This window comes from Melopsittacus undulatus, chromosome 3 (genome assembly GCF_012275295.1).
Source record: "Melopsittacus undulatus isolate bMelUnd1 chromosome 3, bMelUnd1.mat.Z, whole genome shotgun sequence".
NCBI lineage: Eukaryota > Metazoa > Chordata > Aves > Psittaciformes > Psittaculidae > Melopsittacus > Melopsittacus undulatus.
The window spans coordinates 28026345-28038971 of record NC_047529.1 but is presented as its reverse complement, the minus strand read 5'-3'; the positions used below and the strand labels follow the sequence as shown (position 1 = coordinate 28038971).

At 40.9% G+C, this 12627-nt stretch overlaps 1 long non-coding RNA gene across 2 annotated transcripts; it reads left to right on the top strand.

The window, feature by feature from the left end:
• The first annotated feature begins 814 nt into the window (after positions 1-814).
• LOC115946031 (uncharacterized) lies at positions 815-11666 on the top strand. Of its 2 annotated transcripts, XR_004080180.2 has the most exons (4): positions 815-900; positions 8700-8932; positions 10156-10200; positions 11207-11666. It is a non-coding gene; the product is annotated as an uncharacterized lncRNA (long non-coding RNA). The 2 variants fall into 2 exon arrangements; XR_004549488.1 differs by lacking the exon at positions 11207-11666 and having other exon boundaries at positions 10156-10377.
• Positions 11667-12627: the final 961 nt, after the last annotated feature.

Below are 12627 nucleotides of genomic sequence, written 5' to 3'. Positions count from 1 at the left end.
TTTCTACCCAAGGACTGTACCAAGAGGCTGAGTGAATGCAGTATCTAACTTTCAGGTAGATGAAACCTCAGCAAGTGTATTCCTGCCCAATATGGCTAATATTAGCTTCTCCAGATATTTTGCCCACATATGGCAAACTCCTCAGTTGTTTTGGAAACCTTCTGTTGCAGAAAACTCAAATGATTTTGGTGGCTGTGAAATATGCATGTGGAAAAATCTTGTTACAGGCACCACCAAAGCTGTATGATGCTGCTGCTTTCCCCTTTGCATAAGCTGTGCAGAAAAAGACCTTAAACTTGCTTTAATCATCAGGGATTCATCTCCCCTAGCTGTGTCAAAAATAATTAACTTTGGTTTTCTAATATGCATATTTCATTAATGCAGACTCGAAAGACAAGGAAATAAAGAGCTGTCGTTCAAAACCACTTCATCCTGTTCATGCTGCAAGCAGCCAAGGAAGAGAGCTCTCCAGATGGAACAGGTGAGCAAAAGGAGCTAGGCATGGGACTCAGCAAGGTGGCTTGACTGCAGCCACTGTCTCCATCTCCCTGCCTTAGCCTTTTTTTCCATTCCATTTCAATACCTCCTCAGACAGGTCAGTGCAAGTCTTGTATGCTAGTACAGCCTGAGGCTGCACCTGGAATAAGCCAAAGAGGTGGGAGAACAAGTTTCTAGTGAGGCAGATGATAAAACATAATTCTTCAGTCCTAAATCCCCCGAAGCCAAGCAGGAAGGCAGCAACTTCTTGTGGGTAGAGAGGTCTCAAAATAACACAGGCCACAAACCTGCTGCTCTGCTCTGTCAGAAAGCAAATGATTCTCCAGACTGAGCTTTTGCTGGCAGAGAAAAATGTGTCCAGGATTCACATCAGGAGAACATACAGAAGACACATTCTTGCAGGTGAGTTTTAAGCTGATCTCTTTTAGAAGAAGTGGTCTAAAAATGCATATAGTCTGGGCTGCAGATGATGAAAAGAAATCTTTAAATCTGAGACTAAAATCCAGGATGGAGAATCTAAATTGTTCCCTAGCAATAGTTAGGGGAATATTTTTCTAAAAATATGATACACACAATTTAATAGTCCCCCAGAGAGTTACTGCAGGAGTTATGAAGGAAAGATTTAATGATAGAAATATGAACTGAAGGGATTTTAGCTCTGCTTTAATTACAAATTTTGATGAAACATCTGCTATGACATTACTACCAAGTCCTTTATCCTGAGCCATGATACTGTTCATTCTTTCAGGGCTGAAGTGCATTTATTAATTTAACAAAGTAGTTCACATAATTTGAAGAAGAATATTACTATTTCCTGGAACAGATAGCTTTGGGCTTTCATAGGAACAGCGATAAACACCAAATAATGCAATGAATGATTATTAGCTACTCCTGGCCCAAGATAAGCTTACTTTTATATGAGTAATGTGCTTTGTTAGGACTGCAGGCCATAGACTGGACATTGGTCTGAGGTGAAGCTGCCTGAGCAGGATGTGGAAAACTATGGGATGTGACATGAAAAATGGCTGTATATGGCAGCTGGCAATATGAGTGACTGTCTAAGGTTAAAGCAGAAGGAAAGCTGGATTTTACAAGTTGTTATGGGGTAGCTATATGATAGATGGCCAAGCTACCAGAGATGCTTGAGCTCCACAGGCAGCTCAGTTGTCCACAATATTATAACCAACTCCTGGGACTTCTTCCGTGCATGCCAAAATAACCTTGATTTCTACAATGCTGTGCAGAATTGTTTATCTCATTCCTGTGACCTGCCAAGACCCAGTAATTCTGCAGATTTGATAGATGCCCTACAAAACTCAGGCCAGGCAAAGCAATTAGGCAGGATATGGCAAGATTACTTATTCTGTTATCTTCTTTGCCTGAGGAGCTTCAAACCTACATCTTCTGTAGGGAAACTGACCACTGATCTATGTGGTTTTGAATGAGAAATTGAACCCCTCATATCAAAGCTGTTCCTTTTTGTACAATAGGCTGGAAGGATTCACTGATAAGCAAATAGGATCAGCAGACAACAGATTAGTGCAGGAAGGGAAGGTCTTATCCAGTCCTGGAGAGCAGGTAGTATCTGCTGCGGATGTAAGCTCTTTAAATGATTTGGTCTTGTATGGAAACAGCATCACAGAATAATACCTTTTGCCTGTGTGTGTGTTGGGCATCTCAGTCTTTTCAGGTATAAATAAACGTTTAATAACAGATGGAGATGTGTGCAGTCCTTGAAGTTAATCAGGTGATGGCGTGTGATGCTCAATTCTGATTTGTCTGTAAGAAGGTGTTGATTCTGGAAATTCTTAGATGTCCTGAGAAAAGAGAGAAGTAATACATGTACCAGTGTTACCTGATCAGAAGTCTGAGCACTTAAAGCTGAGGGAGAAGCACAAAATTAACATTCTGTTAAAGTGTGACTATGGCATGCTGGGTCCATGCATTAAGAGTGCCAATATGCAGACCAAAGACTGGGAACTCGATTGTCCACACTGAGAACTTGCTAGAGAAGTCCTTGACATGGTTTTGGTCTCATTCAACTAGCACTCACCCAAAGCACTCTTGAGAACTGAAGAGTGATCCAGGCTAGGGACTTGTTCTAGGGACTTGTTCTAGGGACTTGTTCTGCACATTGGCAGCCTTTCCTGGAGGATGGGAGAGTGTTTATCTCGCCTGCTCCTGCCAGCTGGCCATTGATACTGCTCACAACATCAGTATAGATGTTACCTCTGCTGGAGCTTGATTGGTCAGGTATAGATTCCTCCAGTATACATTTAAATCACTGTCACTCTCAGCTCTGTGGTGAGAAACAGGCAGTTTTAAGATATGATACATACCACCTTAAAGTCAACATCTAAATAAATCAGATGAATTAGAGCCTAAAATTTCTATGTGCCTCTCCATTGATGATGGCAGCACAGGCAACTGATTCAGATGAAGGACCACCTGCGTAAGTCCAGGCAGATTCCTCCCTTGATGAACAGAGACCCAGTGGCTATGGTGTTAAAATATAAGTAGGGCCTCTGTGGCCAAGGGTAAAGACAGGACCACAGTGTGGGTTTAAGTGGAGCTGGAATTTTGTCCCTACTGCAGAGAGAGGAACTGACAGCCATCACAACACTCCTGCTCACTTTAAAAGAATACTTAGGTACTTAAAAGATACCTTTAAATACATAAATTTGTTTATATATTCCAGCTGTCCAGTCTTCTTACCAATGACGTCTTTTATGAATGTTTTTTTAGACCTAATACATGTGGACACTGCTATTAGCAAATTTGGCCGGACTAGAACTGAGTAGGATGTTATTCCAAAGTTATTAGAGCTGAAAAACTGTTGTAGCCTTTTCAGCTGAAATAATAATAAACTTTTCAAGTTCACTGATAATATAGGAAAGGAACAGTATCCAGGGAAAACGCTGTTCACAAAAGCTTTCAAAATATTCCTTGTAGCCAAGTCTGGGAGGAGGATGTAAAAGGACTAAAGGACTAGCCCTCTGACCCATCTGCAAGACAAAGAAAGATGAAGCTGTGGATGCCCCATCCCTGCAGTGTTCAAGGCCATGTTGGATGGGGCTTAGAGCAACTTGGTTTAGTGGGAGGTGTCCCTGCCCATGGCAGGGGGGTTGGAACTGGATGGTCTTTAAGATCCCTTCCAACCCAAACTATTCTAGGAGTCTATGATTCTATGAAGGTTTGGTTCTGAAGGCGAAAGGCACAGACTTAAATGACACGTTAAAAAAGGAGGAATTAGCAAAAAGGGCAATGCAGGTTTTGACAAGCACAGAAAAGGGGAAGGTTAATTAATCTATTTCAGAAAAGACCATCTCTAAGTGCTCTTTTGGATTTTTGGATCTGTCTTAGAATGAATTTTTCTAGCAAAGAAAAATTGTAACCTTTAATTAACTCCAGGAACTGTTGAATTGTGGTGTGCTCAGAACTTCAAAGCAAACTGGTGCAGGACAGGAGTTTTAAAAACTGTTAAAACCCTCAAATATTGTGAAAGCCAGATTCAAATATTGGTGCATTTCAGTGATACTCCCACTGGCCTTAGTGCAACTATAACATGTGATTTTAAACTACTGGCTTCCTACCTAGACAGAGCAATTGGATATCAATCTGCCTTTTGTATTTGATGAGTATGGTTGATAAGAGTTGCTCAGATTTGCTTTTGAACCCAGCACACAGACCAATAAATCATTTAACATCTCAAAGCAACTCTTTTGGCCATGAGAAGAGTCAAGCCTCTGTCATGTAGGCAGAATTTGTCCTGTGAAGATAATTGTTCCTTATCACGTAAAGGAGTACAAAGATAGCAAATGGGATTACATCCTGCAGCAGTGTTTCTTGTTTGAGTGCCGAGTACTGTTCTGTCCTTATTTGTGACACTAAGGAATGTGATATCCATGGTATTTTCAAGCAGTGAAGCCCCACTTAATTAGCAATAGCGAGATAAAGCCACCGGTTGATCTTTTGGGAAAATGACCACATACTTGTTTGATTGGACAGCATTAGATTACAATTTGATTAGTAGATTATATTTTATCCTCTTTTGTTCATACTGTTCATTAGAATGACAGGCAACTGCTTAATGAGAGACTGTGGTTAATAATTAGCAGTAGCATCTCTGCTAAATTTAAAGCTTCATTTTTGCTTCCTGTGGTTTAATGAATTAGGCAATGAGCAATTTTTTAATTGATGCAAGCCTGATGTATAAACTTAAGCCTCCTTTCAGCAGGTCCTTTGACAGTGCTTGCTTTGATTAGCAAGATAATGACAGGCCCTGCTGTGTGGAGGGGGTTGTAGTTTGTCAGTTTGTTGTTTCTTTTTTTTCAAAGGCCAAACAACAGGATGTCAGCACCTAGAGCTTGAATTTCTGCGGAAATTGATGCTAATCTGGGAAGGTATGACTATAGCAAGCACCAGAGACAGTTCCCAAGCCAAGAGGAAAATGAGATTTGGAGTGCCAAAATTCCCCTGAACCAGTGCCCGTTGAGGAATATCAGTACCTGATTGTGTGTGGACCATATTCCTACCAGTAAATCGAAGAATACTGTGGTACAAGTCCAAGCACTACAACCCAGTTATCTATGCAATTAAATTGTTACTATGACTCCTGATCCAGTTTAATACTGGGAATGCTGCAATGCCATTCCAGTTGGTTTTGGTTGAGTGAAGTCAGTCCAGAAAGTACTTAATGGAGAGGAAGATGTCCCCAAAGAACACCAGAGGAAGCCTATTTGTCTAATTAAATCAGGGGAACAATTTCCTTGAATCTCTGTTCTTTTAGTTAGTTCAGCAAGTTATTTAGAGTTAATAAAATGAGATGTACATTAAAAGATCTAATAAAAATACCTAAAATGTGACAAAACCAGAGTTTTTTGATTAAAATGTTGAAATGAGTAATAAAAACAAAAAGTTAAGGAGAAATAAAAAAATTCAGTTTATTTTGCTAGAAAGAAGCTAATTTCTGAACAAAAGCCTTTTTGCTTATCCTCATTTTGAACTTTTTCATACAAATATTCATATAATGTTATTTACAATTGCAATAACATAATCATTAAATGATATTTCAAATTTTAGAATGAATAAGTTCAGAAGAATAGAGCAGTACTTTGGAAAAGCAGAAGGAAGTGCAATACGGCACTCTGCCTCTGACCAAAATGAAACCTACTCCTTCATTGTCAGCCTCGGAAAGTAAAACAAAAACTCCCACAGTACAGATAAATGTTTCTGCAAATGAAATCCTATATATAAAGCAAATGTATTTTTAGACTTTTTCTATTTAATTATGTGCACAAAATTGCCCTCTAAACTGTGACATAGATCAATGACCGAACATTGTTCTGAGATGTAATTAATATTCCTACATGCTGTATAGAGAAAACAGTCATCATCAAGATACAAATGGAGTTAAATTAAAATTCCTGTGGCTCACACTAAGTACCTTTTTCTGCAACAAATATTTTCTTATATATGGAAAGTATAAAGCTTATTTATATGCCTGGGTCGGGGCTATGGTCTGTTCACTATCAATTTCCTTACCCAGAAGTGCTGAACACTAATAATATGAAAGTAAGTTGCCAGCACAAGCTATAAAGTGAAATGCTTTGTTTATAGACCGTGAATGTACACAGTTTATAGGCTTGTTAAAGCATGCAAGCATACATATAAGTGTGCACATACACAGAGCACCAAATTTATTTTAGTGGGTATGTTTTGTGTCCCAGTGGCTACGCCTGTTAAATGTCTGATTGATCCCTCTATTTTCTTATTACCTGATAAAGACCTTACTAAGTAAATAGAACTGGACTTCCACATGTAGAGCCTCTACCTTCTAAAGCCATCTTAAAAATTTTGTGCCTTTACAGCTGCCACAGCCTGTAGTTCCTGGGATTAATACTTGCTTACAGAAACATTTTCTTTTTTCTTTCTGGTTCTGCTATGCTGAGCATTACATCTTCCAGTGTCTTTTTTTATATAATGTAACTAACATGAAAAACAAAATTAATCTCCTATTATTCTTTCCGTGGTGACTCAAAAATGCAGCTGCTTCTGTATTTATTTCACTTATTTGAAAGACAGGGGTATGCTCCAATCCTAGGGCTACTAAGTGATATCCTGGGCAGGATGTCACTTCCACAGACCATTGGAGCAACCAGGCACCAGTCTGTGGTGTCAGCCAGAGCTTCTGTGGAGGTGGTGCTCTCTGTCTTAGATATAAGTGGGTTTCTTGCAGAAGTCCTAGCTTATTGAGCAAATATGGACTTAGTGAATGCTCCCTCTCTTGAGACTGAGGAAAAACTGAAAAACTACTTAAGCCACTCTTAAGGCCTGTGTTAAGAATCTGAGGACCTGTTGGAGAGAGTCCAGAGGAGGCCACAGAGATGATCAGGGGGGCTGGAGCACCTCTCCTGTGAAGACAGTTGGACCGAGATGGGCTTGTTCATACTGGAGAAGGCTCCAGGCAGACCTTAGAGCAGCTTCTAGTACCTAAACAGTCTGACAAAAAATCTGGAGAGGGACTTTTTACAAGGGCACGTAGTCACAGGACAAGGGGGAATGGCTTTAAATTGACACAGTGTAGGTTTAGATTAGACTTCAGGAAGAAATTCCTTACTGTGAGGCTGGTGAGACACTGACACAGGTTGCCCAGAGAAGCTGTGGGTGCCCCACCCCTGACAGTGTTCAAGGCCAGGTTGGACAGGATTTTGAGCAACCTGGTCTAGTGGGTGGTGCCCTGTTCATGGCAGGGATGTTGGAACTGGGATGAGCTTTAAGGTCCCTTCCAACCCAAACCATTCTGTGATTCTAAGATTGATCTTCTGCAGGGTGTAAAATTTCATCACTGGTAAGAAAAAGGATTTTGCAACTTGTGCTACCAAGCAGGCAGCTGAACAGCAACATCTTCAGAGATGAGGTACTGTAGTGTGGAATCATCCTGCCATTTCTCTCATTTTCACCATGTCAGCTGATGAATTTGGTTTGTTTTCAACTTTAATTTTTGGTTCGGTGTCTAGAGCTCTTATTGCAGTGAGGACTTCATGATACTGATTGACCTGGTAAGAAAATGGCAGGTGAAGTTCTGTATCAGTGACTGCAAGTAGCACAGGGGAGGAAATGGCCCTAACTAAACACATAGAGCCATGGACCCTGCCTTAGCTACTAGCACTCAGGAAACAGCTACCATTCAACTCCAGAGATGAAGGGAACATTAGGAACTGTTAAGAAAAACCCACAGACCTGAGAACAAACCAGAAATAATCATGTAGGTGCTGTAGGAATCAGTGATGTCCTCACATCTCAAACACTGGCTGCACCCACTGTCACCCAATGGAGTCAAATGTTCCCTTAATCTTACAAGGTATAGCAGAAGTAGAGAACAAAGAGATGTAAGTGAAGGGAGGTGAGAGGTATGCTACAAAAATAAGTGGTCACTCTTGGGCCTGTCAGATGGCTGTCACAGAGCACAGTCAAAGTTATGGAGCTCCTTGCTGCAAGCTATTATGGGCAGAGCAAGTGGAAATGGGTTCAGAAGGAGATTATATAGCTAAGTAGAGGCAGCCCCATCAGAAACTATGAAAAGTAGTTGTCTGAAATGTAGCCTCTGCCTAAGTAAGTCCATAAACATCTGCCTGACAGCAAATCTATACACACTTCAATCCTGTCCACCCATCATCTCTCTGGAGACAAGTTGCTGGATGACAGGGAAATCTGACCCAGGTGTGGGTTGGTTTTATTCTTTCCTAAATATGCTTCAAGTTGGGGAATCCCACTTAATTCCCTGGGTTTTTACAGCCGGTAGGCACAGAACAATGCTTTGCAAGCTTTGCGCAAGGTTTCCTCTTCTGGAGGCAAATGGCTGCTTAAGTGGTTTTAGATGTCACTGAGATGTCACTGAACAATCTCTTTCTCCAGACACAAAATACCAACATGCATTTAAAAATATGTGGGGCAGGAAAGAATCTTCAGAAATGGAGCATTAAAAATCAGGTGGTGACTGGAGGCATTTTGTATGCTGAGTTTGTTTGGTGTTTTATTTAGAGATAGAAAGTGTTAGAAAAACACAACCCCAAAGGAAGGCACTGACTACACAGGAGTTATTAGATAACTCAAGCTGTCCCACTTCTGATAGACTGCCAAGGGGGAGAGAGTTGTGTATAAAAGGGTTATAGGAAAATAAATGCCTTTTCCCTCTGCAGCATTTTTTTACTGGCAATTGATGTTGCTGCCATAGAAAGAAACACATATATATGGGGACAAGATATAAAACAAGACAAATGAAGAGATACAAGTGTTCTCCCTGGAGTTTCAAGATTCTAATACAAGCAAAATCACAGGAAGTTTCACGTCTTGCCTGCAAGGTCCAAACTTTGATGTTTCACAGTCACAAGATCCCATGGGCAGACCCAGTGAAGGACTTAGGGTCCCTAAGGTAAGGAGTACACAAAAAACCCTCATTTCTCCCTATTACGTCTAGGCATTGTTGGATGCATTGACTGCTGTCACCACTTCTGGCAACCTTAGTTGCCATTGCTATTGGAGCTATAGTGGAAGGGACATAGCAGGAGTTAGGAGGGAAAAGGATATCAACTGAAGCAAAGGGATTATGAAAAAAGGGTAAAAGCTTCTCTGGGGTTTGGAAGGCTGCATATTTTTAGTGAATGTTTTCTTCCTTGGATAAATAAGGGGGTTCTTGGAAATAATTAGGAGAGACCTTTCTCTCCTTACTGGATCTGCACTATGTTGTCTGATCTTAGGGGGAAAAAAAGAATTTTTGGCAGTTCCAGACAGAAATGTCCCAGTTTCCTTTAGTTATATTCTCCGTATCTTATACAAACCTAGTTTGTAGGTGGGTAAGCCTTTCCTTTCTGACCTTAGCTAACCAGAACTGACACAAAAACTCTAAAGCATGCTTCTAATCTTCCCTCAGCCCCCCATGACATGTAAGAGGGCTTTGAGGAGCATTAGGAAGTGTTCCCAGCAGGACCCCTGAGCTGAAGCAGTGCCAAGTTGCATTCCAGCATATTCCTTTCACAGAAATGCTGCCTTTCTTGCGGGAGCATGCAAGGAAGCATAATGCTGACATTTCTCAAATGTCAAATAAGGTAACTCATAATCTGGCACGTAATTGTATACTTTAAACATTGCTGGAAAAGGAAGAATTGCTAGGGCATGAGAGAGCCCTGCTTGCTCAAGGCAGCAGCACTAGGCTGCATAACACAGCTTTGTTTAGGTTACTGTTAGACAAAAGCTATAGAGAATAATGCAATTAGAGATCTGAACAATAAAATCAGAATAAATAATGAAGGGTAGAAGTGGGACAGAGAGAAAATAACATTACATCAGCAGACACCCATGATACTGTTTTTTTGTAGTGGCACAAAACAAAAAAAACCTGTCTCTTCCTTTGCCCTCTCTGTTCATCTGTGGTATCCTGCCCAAATGCAGTAGTGTGGGGTATGGCCCTACTTCATGTTATAGCTTGCCCAGGGTGTTGATGGGCTCCTGATCCTTGGAGACAGGAAGTGGCAGAGACATGCAATGTGGGTGGCACAAGTGGCAGAAGAGCTGGTCCCAGGAGTGGATAGGCACTTCCCGTGAATGGACCTCTGCTTATGCTCCTCCCTGACTTCAGTTCCATCTCTTTCCTCCCAGGCCCCTCTGGCTACCTTGGAGTCCTGCCACTCACCTGCTCTCCTGGTAAGCTCCTCACTGATGGAAAAATGACCTCTGGGAGAGTGTGATTCACATAGCAAACCACAATAATCCAAAGTATCTCTACTCAAATAATTATGCAGCTTATTTGTCCAGAGATATACAGCTAGAAAAGATGTTAAATGTCTGAAAGGCTGCCCGTTTAAATTTTCATTAAAGTATATAGCTTTTCTCATGAAACATGGACATATGTAACTGCTTCAGACCACTCCACAAGCTAAAGATCTCGCAGGCTTGGCTGTGACAGCAGCTCCTTGGCAACTTAATTAAAAACCAAAACCTTTTTCTGTAGAGGAAGCTTGTGATCTTCTGCCTTAGGAAAACAAGTTGTTTAATCATAGCTGGCAGCTGAAAATAGTATCTTTCTAGCCAATGGTTGGGTTGCTGTTCCCTGTCTCAGAATGACTTATTTAGAGATGTCTTATACCTGTCTGGTTTTTTCCACTTCTATTTCTGACCAAGTCTTTGAGCCAGCCATGTGGTAGGATGACATATGAAGCAGGCAAACCATATAGTATAGACGTTTCCTCTGTTATTCACAGATACATAGAAACAGAAGACCATTTATTCTTTGTATTTGAGCAAATGGTTTCCAGTGAAGGCATGTATGAGGGCAAGAAGTTTGCCCCAAGACATGAGGCCAGATGTACCCATCCCTGCCCAGCTGTGTAAGTGGAGAAATGATGGAAATGATTCTCCTCCAGTCTTGCATGAAAACTTCATAAAATCCCTTGGGCAGTACTTGTAGGCTGCCTGGCCTTCTCCTGACCACGCTTTTGGTTACACCAAGCTCCTTGCAAACTGATAATACTCCTTTGAGAGCTGGAAGTGTTGGTTTCTGTAAAGGGTTTTACAACATGCTGCAGAGTTTTATCAGATTGTCCCATGAGTGGGATGTTTCTAAAATGCATGTAAGGACATCAGCTGTGTCTCAAGTGCCCTAGGAACACATGTACCTCTACTCACTTGAATCAAACATCTCTTTCCCAAGGAATGTAGAAAAATTGCTTTCCCATCTTGTGAGACAACATCATGTTCTGGCTGTGGTGACTCACAGGGACAGCTTCTGCAGCTTCAAAGAACATGGGAGAAGGTACGAACCAGCCCACCTTTGTTCTCCCGACTTAATTCCTACTGTGCAGTGCTTCATACAACCGCCAGCACTTGGTGTGCTGTTTTTAACAGCAATCTGCTGCAGGGATCACACACATTGTGCAGTCTGCTGGTTATCAGCATAGACAGTTCAATTTATTCTAGTCTGTGTTTTGTTTTGCATCCTAGAAGGTTTTAGCACCCTTAGTTAAAGCTTATGTGCAGTGAGCTCTTGTAGTGCCTCAGGAGCAGACTTCTTTGCTGGTAAATTCTTGCTGGACAGCCAAGGTGCCTGCAGCAGCTTAGAGAAGATGTTTAAAGCTGCTTTGATTGAGATGCTGAGATACATGGGGTTTCAGGCCAGCAGAAAGACAATGTAAGGCCCAGTCAATAAGATGGTATTACTGACTCAGTCCAAACATTGCTATTTTTTTGCTGTCCTAGGGATTTGTGCAAATATCCTTTTTTCACAGCATTTAAAGAAAGACCTGTTATAGGAAGTGCTAAAAAAAAAAGGTATAAAATTGATGTCAAGAAACTGTGTTTTAAGATCTGGTCTTGTCTAAATAAAGTTCAACACCAAACCTTTATATGCGGTATTTTCTTTGTTTTGTATCATGCTTTGTTATCTCCTTCCCAGATTTGCTATTTGTTCCAGAATATCTGCCAAAGCATTCACCACATGCTTGACACCATATACTTTCCCATTTCTCTGTGTTGTAGGAGATGAATGTCTGTAAGTTATTTGTTTTTAACCACTCCCATCTGTCTGCTTTTCATTAATTAAACTCAACTGTTTGATTTTGGTTTCGCATATGACTGCTAAGGGAAGATTTTATTCAATAGACTGTGATCTTTGGCCTCAGTTTCCACAGCAAAACAAAGTTATTAAAACACTAAATTAAACACAGACTCTGAAGTCTCAGTTTTGCTTATTACATTGCTCTCTGTAATAGCTTCATTAAAGTTAGTGGAAACATTATTATTAAATCAGAGTTTAGGACAGAAGTTGTGGAGATTATCACAGAGGTGAAGAGCATCACAGAAGTCATAGCATTTCAGGGGCAGCAGAATCCAATCCTTGCAGGGTAACACTTCTACTTAATAGAAGTAGCATGAACACTGTAGCAGGATTTTTTTTCACTATCCCTGTACTGCTTTGCAGAATATTTTCCGTTTGTAGCTGTGTGCAAAAGCTCCCCTGGAAATCAGAGGCTTGAGAGAACATTCAGATTCAAAGGTTTTACTGACATTGGATCCCAGCCTTCCATTTTCATACCTGCTGAATAGCCCCTCACTCACACCCCAGGGAAGTGGTTT